The following is an 8,225-nucleotide window of genomic DNA, read 5'->3' as shown; positions in this document are numbered from 1 at the left end:
TATATAAATAATGAGTTTAAATTACAATATCGGTAACACAGTGTGATTTTCATAACTTCTTACTGATTTTAAACACATATTAAAATAATTATAATGGACGAGAACATGGGATGTAGCAGCTCCCCTGGACATAGTATTGTGTCTACATTGGGTGGTAACCGCTCAGTGTTGACTTGCTAGGTCAGGCATACTGGACGTTTACGTTGGGACACATTGTGGGATTGATCCCAATGTAGATGTCAGATATAGGTCGTCCCAATGTAGATGTAAGATAGGTCGTCCCAATGTAGATGTCAGATATAGGTCGTCCCAATGTAGATGTCAGATATAGGTCGTCCCAATATAGATGTAAAATAGGTCGTCCCAATATAGATGTAAGATAGGTCGTCCGAATGTAGACGTAAGATAGGTCGTCCCAATGTAGATGTCAAATAGGCCGTCCCAATATAGATGTAAGATAGGTCGTCCCAATGTAGACGTAAGATAGGTCGTCCCAATGTAGATGTAAGATAGGTCGTCCCAATATAGATGTCAGATAGGTCGTCCTAATGTAGATGTCAGATAGGTCGTCCCAATATAGATGTAAGATAGGTCGTCCCAATATAGATGTCACAAAGGTCGTCCCAATGTAGATGTCAGATATCGGTCGTCCCAATGTAGACGTAAGATAGGTCGTCCCAATGTAGATGTCAGATAGGCCGTCCCAATATAGATGTAAGATAGGTCGTCCCAATGTAGACGTAAGATAGGTCGTCCCAATGTAGATGTAAGATAGGTCGTCCCAATATAGATGTAAGATAGGTCGTCCCAATGTAGACGTAAGATATGTCGTCCCAATGTAGATGTAAGATAGGTCGTCCCAATATAGATGTCAGATAGGTCGTCCTAATGTAGGTGTCAGATAGGTCGTCCCAATTTGGATGTCAGATAGGTCGTCCCAATATAGACGTAAGATAGTAGGTCGTCCCAATGTAGATGTAAGATAGGTCGTCCCAATATAGACGTAAGATAGTAGGTCGTCCCAATGTAGATGTCAGATAGGTCGCCCCAATGGAGATGTCAGATATATATGTAGGTCGCCCCAATATAGATGTCAGATACATATGTAGGTCGTCTCAATATAGATGTAAGGTAGGTCGCCCCAATATAGATGTCAGATACATATGTAGGTCGTCCCAATATAGATGTAAGGTAGGTCGTCCCAATATAGATGTAAGATAGGTCGCCCCAATGTAGATGTCAGATATAGGTCGTCCCAATATAGATGTCACAAAGGTCGTCCCAATATAGATGTCATATAGGTCGCCCCAATATAGATGTCAGATACATATGTAGGTCGCCCTAATATAGATGTCAGATACATATGTAGGTCGTCCCAATATAGATGTAAGATAGGTCGTCCCAATGTAGATGTAATATAGGTCGTCCCAATATAGATGTCAGATACATATGTAGGTCGTCCCAATATAGATGTATGGTAGGTCGCCCCAATATAGATGTCAGATACATATGAAGGTCGCCCGAATACAGATTTTAGATACATATGTAGGTTGCCCCAATATAGATGTCAGATACATATGTAGGTCGCCCCAATATAGATGTCAGATACATATGTAGGTCGCCCGAATACAGATGTCAGATAGGTCGTCCCAATGTAGATGTAAGATAGGTCGTCTCAATGTAGATGTCAGATAAAGGTCGCCACAATATAGATGTCAGATAGGTCGCCCCAATATAGATGTCAGATAAAGGTCGCCACAATATAGATGTCAGATATAGGTCGTCCCAATATAGATGTCATATAGGTCGCCCCAATGGAGATGTAAGATACACTGTTGGTCGCCCCAATATAGATGTCAGATAGGTCGCCCCAATGGAGATGTAAGATAGGTCGTCCAAATATAGATGTCAGATAGGTCGTCCCAATATAGATGTAAGATACACTGTTGGTCGTCCCAATATAGATGTCAGATAGGTCGTCCCAATATAGATGTCAGATACATATGTAGGTCGTCCCAAAATAGATGTCAGATAGGTCGTCTCAATATAGAGGTCAGAAAGGTCATCCCAATGTAGATGTCAGATATAGGTCGTCCCAATATAGATGTCAGATAGGTCGCCCCAATGGAGATGTAAGATAGGTCGTCCCAAATATAGATGTCAGATAGGTCGTCCCAATATAGATGTCATATAGGTCGTCCCAATATAGATGTCAGATAAAGGTCGTCCCAATATAGATGTCATATAGGTCGTCCCAATATAGATGTCAGATAAAGGTCGTCCCAATATAGATGTCAGATATAGGTCGCCCCAATATAGATGTCAGATAAAGGTCGCCCCAATATAGATGTCAGATAAAGGTCGTCCCAATATAGATGTCAGATAGGTCGTCCCAATATAGATGTCAGACAGGTCGCCCCAAAGTAGATGTCAGATATAGGTCGTCCCAATGTAGATGTCAGATAAAGGTCGCCCCAATATAGATGTCACAAAGGTCGTCCCAATAAAGATGTCAGATAGGTCGTCCCAATATAGATGTCAGACAGGTCGCCCCAAAGTAGATGTCAGATATAGGTCGTCCCAATGTAGATGTCAGATAAAGGTCGCCCCAATATAGATGTCAGATAAAGGTCGTCCCAATATAGATGTCAGATAAAGGTCGCCCCAATATAGATGTCACAAAGGTCGTCCCAATATAGATGTCAGATAGGTCGTCCCAATTTAGATGTCAGACAGGTCGCCCCAAAGTAGATGTCAGATATAGGTCGTCCCAATATAGATGTCAGATAAAAGTCGCCCCAATATAGATGTAAGGTAGGTCGTCCTAATGTAGATATCAGATAGGTCGTCCTAATGTAGATGCAAGATAGGTCGTCCTAATGTAGAAGTCAGATAGGTCGTCTCAATGTAGATGTCAGATAGGTCGTCCCAATGTAGATGTCAGATAGGTCGTCCCAATGTAGATGTAAGATAGGTCGTCCCAATGTAGATGTTAGATAAGTCGTCCCAATGAAGATGTTACATACATATGTAGGTCGTCCCAATGTAGATGTAAGATAGGTCGTCCCAATATAGATGTCAGATAGGTCGTCTCAATGTAGATGTCAGATAGGTCGTCCCAATATAGATGTCAGATAGGTCGTCCCAATGTAGATGTAAGATAGGTCGTCCCAATGTAGATGTTAGATAAGTCGTCCCAATGAAGATGTTAGATACATATGTAGGTCGTCCCAATATAGATGTCAGATAGGTCGTCCCAATGTAGATGTAAGATAGGTCGTCCCAATGTAGATGTAAGATAAGTCGTCCCAATGTAGATGTAAGATAAGTCGTCTAGGTTTCTGCACAGGACGAGGGTCTAACTTAAGACCAGTTCTTATTTCCGGTCTTTTGCATATCATTTTTTACTGTTTCTTAGGAGATTTTCATAAACTTTACAAAATAGCAGAGGGTCAAATGTTTGGGACGTTTCTGAAGTGATGTGTCTCCGATATATTGAGCCTATCTTGAGCCTTTAAACACATCAAACAAATAGTCTATCGCCAACCGTTGTTAACATGTGCTAAGTAGTAAGATATCCCGTCTCCCTGACCTCCCCGAGCACTTGTTATATCGTCATTATCTTCATAGTAGATACCTATGTCGACTGCAAGTATGTCATGTATATATATCTATACTTATGATACGTAATTTCTAGTTGTCTTTTGATGAGAAGTCGGCCAAACGGCAGTAATCGTCTAATCGTCTTTACACTTATGATTTGTTAATCACATTGTCACTTTGATAAATTAATATTAATCTATGTCTCTAAATCTCTTACGAATAGAAAAATCTACCGTATCAAGAAGGAGTGTTCTATTTTCGTCCGTCAAAAGTAACAAAAGGAAGTGTCCAAAAGGAGCATCGTTTCCCGGAGCACGCGGGATATTTTTCAAGTTACGGATGATGTGTGAGGCACCAGAGAGTTACGACAGCATATTAAACATGGCTAACCACTAACACAAAGGAAAAGACAATGTCTAGGTGGCACACACTCATATCATTAATAATTAAAACTGATATTTACGTTTTTTGCCAGATTAATAATTCAACCGCAGGTTTACGTCTCTGATATGAATGAAGATATCTTATCATGTAATACTGTGTTATACAATAAGAAGTCTAAGTCTTTGATTTTATCAGAAAATAAAACCCGTGATTCAACACAATCACGTGGTGATGTGATTAATGACGTCAAATATATAATGACTTGCGTCCCGAATTAACCTGTCGAGAATTCGATTAATCTGTCTTCAATCCTTCGATCTACAGCTGTATTATGACTGGTATATTACAATCCTTCGCTAATCCGCGTATTAGCCTGATATCTTCCAGCTTACCGTTATACTGGTGAAACTTGTTTACAAAAAATATGTCATAGAACTTTAACGATGGACCAACTCCTGCCTGTTTCACACTTCATGTTTCAGCGTTTTTAGCAAATACATCATACAAATCAAACCTCATTTTATATATATCTATGGCAAGCCAAGTTGTCATTTATTCGCGGAGCAATGTAGATCCAGTATTTTACCAAATTATATAAGATATGTTATATGATAATGAGATATCTTATATGTTTATGAGATATATATGTTTATGAGATATCTTATTTAAAGTTTATAAGATACCGTGTAGCACAGGGGCTTGGCACGATTTTCCAAATGATAGTCTATATATATATGTATATAGTATCAAGGGTAGTAACTACAAAGAGGGGGAAGACGAACGTATTTTAAAAAAAAATAATTTGTCGTATTCTGCGGGTCAAAAATCTTAGTGACACATACATTACCTTAAAGAGAAATGTTTTATCTTTCCAATGAGTGTTCGATGAACAAAATTGGCCAAGTATTATCCAAGTTATGACCTGACGAATTCGGAAATAGATGCTGAAATGGCTAGGTCGGAAACTCCCTGTCCGGTTGAATAGTCGCCTCGCCTCTAATGGGTACCTCAATAACCATTCAGAAATCGAAAAATCGACGCTTGCAGCGGTATACAGTAACCATAACTATGCCAATATAGGATGTCGGTTGGTTATGTTATCCGTCATGTGCCGTAGCCAATTCCATATTACATCACCGAGCTTACCGTCTTCAAAAAGAACGGCCATCTTTCCCTTCATTCGGAACGCTTCTTGGATGTACGACCACTGGCTAACTTCTAACATTATCGTAAACAAAGTCACGAAAGGTTAGGGAAAGATGGCCGTTCTTTTTGAAGACGGTAAGCTCGTTGATGTAATATAGAATTGGCTACGGCACATGACGGATAACATAACCAACCGACATCCTATATTGGCATAGTTATGGTTACTGTATACCGCTGCAAGCGTCGATTTTTCGATTTCTGAATGGTTATTGAGGTACCCATTAGAGGCGAGGCGACTATTCAACCGGACAGGGAGATTCCGACCTAGCCATTTCAGCATCTATTTCCGAATTCGTCAGGTCATAACTTGGATAATACTTGGCCAATTTTGTTCATCGAACACTCATTGGAAAGATAAAACATTTCTCTTTAAGGTAATGTATGTGTCACTAAGATTTTTGACCCGCAGAATACGACAAATTATTTTTTTTTTAAATACGTTCGTCTTCCCCCTCTTTGTAGTTACTACCCTTGATACTATATACATATATATATAGACTATCATTTGGAAAATCGTGCCAAGCCCCTGTGCCGTGTAGCGGGAAATTTTAGCGGGGCTTTAATTTGGCGATTTGGCGGGTCCGTTTAAAGATCGCCAAAATTTAACCCGTCAAATTTTAACACCACCAAATAAAAAGACGCGAAAATTTCAATTTCGCCAATAGTTTCCGTTCCAACCGCCATTTACCTTTGATAACTCAAGAGAGTAACGACTGGTGCGTAACGTTGGTTGTTGCCTGGCAACTGTCGGCCAAAATGATATAATGTATAAGATATCTCACAAAAGATATAAGATATCTTATACACTTTTCTTTGTGAGATATCTTATATTTTTTATTTAAAAAAAATATAAGATATCTCATTTGTCAAATAAGATATCTTATAAAGTATATGATTTATTTTATATTTTATATAAGATATCTTATATAATTTGAGTAATCCCTAGAAAAACGTTGCTCCGTGAATATATCGTATGAGATATGGACTAAGGAACTGTTCATAGCTCAGTGCCTCAAACTCCAGTCGATCAGTAATGTAATGTATGCATGCAAATGAAATATTTCCGAAAGTTCGTCCACGGAAAAGAAAGTCCAAAACATTTGTTGTATAAGCTGTTGATTACCAGCAAACATTTATCAATTATAGTATTTGATGCATTTGAATGGTGCCAAAAATGCATTGCTAAAGCTAATTCTATGTTGCTAAACCTGATCCTGTTGTTGGGGTTGTGTAGGCCGTCAGTTTGTTGAAGGAGGTTGACTGTCGACATCACTCTACATTTTTTTAAATACGCGAAAGAAAAAGTGTACACTTATCTGAAACATTACAAAACACATGTTCTGACCAGCGCTGGACATATCGTTACTTGGTTCCACGATGATCTTTGTTTAGTTAACCGTGGTTTTCGTGTCGTTAATAATATATCCTAAGTATCTAAATGCTAATTCTTCTTCCTTCAAGTTCCCAAATACTATATATGTGAAAGACGAGTCCTGCCTCGTACAAACACTTAGTGAATGGTCAAGCCTACAAATGATCTGAGCAGTAGATAATATTGGCAAACCGATAACTTTTAAAAAGACTATGGAAATCGTATTAGGAATCTTTCGGGGTACTTTCAGACTAACACTGGTGGAACCTTGATCTGGCACTGAAGGCATCACTACCAGTAGAACGATAGCTTTGTCCACGACTCGGAGCTTGTTACACACTAAAATCGTACGTTATCATTGAGCCAGGGGTGATATCATTGACAGACACGTGTTTATTACGTCCACAAGGAGAGACGAGGACAAATGGATTTTTTTTCCGGGAAACATTACAGATAGGTCGACTCGTTAATATATAAACATCCGGTTTAAAATGTTTGTAAACATACATTAGTGTATTTTCTATATCTATAAGATTACGTGACAAAGCTCTACTGTCAACACCGAGACTTAAAGTAATTCAATGTATATTTAATGCATTCATCACAGAAAATATCAAACCATGTTCCTGCCACATAGCTATGTAGGCCTCAGTAGGCCTCGGTGATCGACATGTTTAAAGCATGTTTTAGACACGTGTAGTGAAATGTACTTGTGAATCAATTTTTATCTGATCGTGTGTTCAAGGTCACCGCGTTCCGGTATAGAATGTCGAGGTCATTATAATTGATGATTAAATTGTATTTATGTTGAGATCCTGCAGTTTGTTATGTTTGCTTAGATATCAGCTCACTTCATTACGTCGACACAAACACGATTCAGTCCTTCAATTTAAATTCAACCCGTTAACATCGTGACAGGTATATCATTGACATTGTATTACCCGTCATTGAAAGACCATACTAGGAATCCATATAGATTTCTTATGTTAATATTTATATTAAAATCTTCTAAAATCCAGATACAAGTTTTATATCAAATTGTCAACATATGAGTTTTATTTTCATACAAATTCTATTTCTGTGGCGAATTTCCGCTGTATACATACAAGGTCATTGTATTGCTGTATACATACAAGGTCATTGTGCTGCTGTATACAATCAAGGTCACGGTGTTGCTGTATATAATCAAGGTCACTGTGTTGCTGTATACATACAAGGTCATTGCATTGCTATATACATACAAGGTCATTGCATTGCTGTATACATACAAGGTCATTGCATTTATGCATACATTCAAGGTCATTGTATTGCTGTATACGTTAAAGGTCAATGTGTTGCGCTTTTCGTACAAGGTCATTGCGTCCCGGTATATATAAAAGGTGGTTGTGTTATTGTATACAGTACAAGGTCATTGCGTCCCGGTATATTATACACTACGTAGCGTACAAGGTCACGGCTTTGTTTCTGTTATTATTTTCAGGTTAGCGCAGGATAATCTTCCAAGAAATCATGGAACCCGTTGTCGATCTCCTTTAGTTTAAAGCTGTCACAAATGCATAACATATCGTTTTTAACTTGACGATTTCGAGCACAAACTAGCCCCGATTGTTTCAGTCACACATGAACCTAGGCCTGACTGATAAATAAAATTTAAATTCAG

The sequence above is a fragment of the Pecten maximus genome, chromosome 3 (genome assembly GCF_902652985.1).
Source record: "Pecten maximus chromosome 3, xPecMax1.1, whole genome shotgun sequence".
NCBI classification, from domain to species: Eukaryota; Metazoa; Mollusca; class Bivalvia; order Pectinida; family Pectinidae; genus Pecten; species Pecten maximus.
The sequence above is the reverse complement of the archived record's forward strand: the minus strand, read 5'-3'. Positions refer to the sequence as shown.